Source organism: Monodon monoceros, unplaced genomic scaffold, assembly GCF_005190385.1.
Source record: "Monodon monoceros isolate NGI ecotype Baffin Bay Population unplaced genomic scaffold, NGI_Narwhal_1 Super_Scaffold_12, whole genome shotgun sequence".
Lineage (NCBI taxonomy): Eukaryota > Metazoa > Chordata > Mammalia > Artiodactyla > Monodontidae > Monodon > Monodon monoceros.
This window is the reverse complement of record NW_021703768.1, coordinates 78,346,989-78,350,450: the sequence shown is the minus strand read 5'-3', so window position 1 is coordinate 78,350,450 and position 3,462 is coordinate 78,346,989.

Below are 3,462 nucleotides of genomic sequence, written 5' to 3'. Positions count from 1 at the left end.
CTCTCACTGTTGTGGCCTCTCCCGTTGCGGAGCACAGGCTCCAGACGCGCAGGCTCAGTGGCCATGGCCCCGCTCCGTGGCATATGGGATCTTCCCGGACCGGGGTACGAACCCGTGTCCCCTGCATTGGCAGGTGGACTCTCAACCACTGCGCCACCAGGGAAGCCCTGGATCTTCTTACTCAAGTTTTCTTCTTCCATTCTTTCAACACTCTCTTTCACAACTTGTCTGAAGCTCACTGCCTTGCTGGTCTTGGCGCTCTCAAGCCTCTCAGGACAGGGCCAGTCAGCGACACCCCTCTGCCCTATGGTGTCACCTTCACATTCCTGCCCTCACAAACCTGTTCATTTCTCTCTCTGGGTTGAAGTTTCAGGACTTAAGTTAGTATTTTGGGATATTGTTTTTCTTTAAATGGCAAAATCTTTGAAGAAAGGGTCTTTCAACAAATTGCTCATAAATCTAATGGTTACAATTTATAGAATATTTATTCAGTACCTCTGTACTATGAACGTATATATGGACACTTGTTCATGATCACACAGAGCCAGGAATCATCACAAGTTGGATGTGATATATACATCTATATAGACTATATATATAGAGAGAGAGACACTATATAGATATATATAGATATAGGCACTTGTTCATGGTCACACAGAGCCAGGAATCATCACAGGTTGGGTGGACTCTGAAGCCCTGACTCTGGGAATCACATTCAGTAAAGACGGCCTGTTAAGCCAAGTCTGACTAATAGAGCACTGATCTTTCCTCAGAAGAGTGTCAGCACAAGGTAGGTGCACTATTCATATTTGTGTTGCAGGAGGTGTTTGTAGCTCTGTATGGGTATTACTATGCTGTAGGAAAGAGGTATCATAAGGGAAGAAACCTCTCTACCGCAATTATGAGGTTGAACCATCTAAAATTGCCTATATTCAAAATGTTTGACCTACAGAGATGACAACTTCACACAATTTAACCTTATACAATTGCTAAATGGATTTAAGCTAAAAGAAGGTTCAGTATCTTGCTGCTTGATTTGTTTTAAAACTTTTCCCCCATATCCATGAGCTCTGACTCCCATTGCACCCCTGGTTTCTGACAAGGACAGTTCATTATTGTGTTTCTGTCACTGTGTGTTCCTGACCTTAGCGGCTCTCTCACATTCAGACATTTTGTTTCAATAGGCATGGTTAAAGTTCTTCCCCCATGAAAGGCCGCTGGTGCCTGGCATTGGGAATGTCGCTTCTCCCAGGATCCGTTGTTGACCACCTTCTCTTAAATATTTGAAGTCAAGGGACCAGATTTCTAACCTTTTCTCCTCCATTGATCTGTTCTGTGGACCAGATCAGTCAACCTTTGCCACCTTGGTTTCTGTCTTGATAAGACAGTCTGGGGACAGTGGACAAGTCTATCCAAAGAGTCATGAGAACTGGATTCTAGTCTTCTTCCCAGAACCAGCGATGAGACCTTGACCCAACTGAGCAGTTTCTTATCTTTCTTAAGTAACTAAATGGGAATTATGTTCATCATGCATGCTTCACAGATTTATTATGGGTATTTAAACTATAAAATGCTATGCATATGTAATATGTTTCCTTAGCACTGCACCTAAACCTCAAGTTAGTAGAAGTAACGAAGATTAGCTAAACCCTGGTAGATATAGCAAGCTAGATAATAATGATGGGGATATAATAGCTAACAGTCACTGAGAATTTTCTCTGTGACAGACACTGCTCTAGATGCTTTACTTGAATATTCTCATATAATCCTTATAACAACACCATAAGTTAGATGTTACTATCTCTATCTTACAGTTAAAGAAACTGAGTTACAGAGAGGTTAAGTAAATTACACAGTACATGGCAGAGCCAGGCATCGTATCCACACTTTCAGCCTGTGGTTGAGACATTTAACGCTCACCAAATATCCATGTGAACCCCCTCATTTCCCAGACTCCCTTGTAATTATATTGGCCTTGTGAGTAGTTCTGGCCTCTTGACTGGAAGTGCAGTGGTGTGGGTTAACCAGTTTGAAGCATAAAAGAGTGGTTGTACCTCCTACACTCTTGATGGGAATGTAAATTGGTGCAGCCACTATGGAGAACAGTATAGAGGTTCCTTAAAAAACTAAAACTAGAGCTAACATATGATCCAGCAATTCCACTCCTGGGCATTTTTCTGGAGAACACTGTAATTTGAAAAGATATGTGCACACCGATATTCATAGCAGCACTATTTATAATAGCTGAGACATGGAAGCAACCTAAATGTCCATCAACCCAGGAATGGATAAAGAAGATGCGGTCCATATATACACTGGAATATTACTCAGCCATAAAAAGAATGAAATAATATCATTTGCAGCAACATGGATGAACCTAAAGATTATCATACTAAGTGAAGTAAGTCAGAAAGAGAAAGACAAATATCGTATGATATCCTTATATGTGGAATCTAAAATATGACACAAATGAACTTATTTATGAAACAAAAACAGACTCACGGACATAGAAAACAAACTTATGGTTACCAAAGGGGAAAGGGGGTGGGGGAGGGATAAATTAGGAGTTGGGGATTAACATATACACACTACTATATATAAAATAGATAAACCACAAGGACCTACTGTATAGCACAGGGAACTATATTCAACATCCTGTAATATACCATAATGGAAAAGAATATGAAAAAGAACATATATATGTATAACTGAATCACTTTGCTGTACACCAGAAACCAATACAGCATTGTAAATCAACTACTATACTTCAATAAAAAAAGAAGACTGGTTATGAACTTTCCATACATTCTCCATTCCCCTGCCTAGGCCTCAAGTTGAAGTGATGACATTATAAGTCAAAAACAGCATGGATAACTTGAAAGCAAGCTGCCCTGGGGAGCCGATGGACCTGCAGTGAACTTTGCCTAAGAAAGAAATGTTCTTCTATTTGATTGGCCACTGAAGTTTCAGATTTGTTGGTTATTGCATTATAGCCTATCCTATCCTGACTAATATACTGCTTCTTGAAGTAAATATATTAGTATTTTTTCTTTGCATGTTGAAAGACACTCAATGTTAATAATCAGACAATCCTCCTCCAACATGCTTCCTCCTCGAAAGCTTCTTTGCAAAGTTGCTTTATGCAGGGCTTCCCTTGTGGCGCAGTGATTGAGAGTCCGCCTGCTGATGAAGGGAACACGGGTTCGTGCCCCGGTCTGGGAAGACCCCACATGCCGCAGAGCGGCTGGGCCCGTGAGCCAAGGCCGCTGAGCCTGCGCGTCCGGAGCCTGTGCTCCGCAACGGGAGAGGCCACAACGGTGAGAGGCCCACGTACCGCAAAAAAAAAAAAAAAAAAAAAAGTTACTTTATGCAATGTTCAAAGTTCTCTCCTCCACTTTCTCTACCCATCAGCCCAAGATATATTTTCCATGTACCTATTTGTCTACCTACTTCCTATCTACC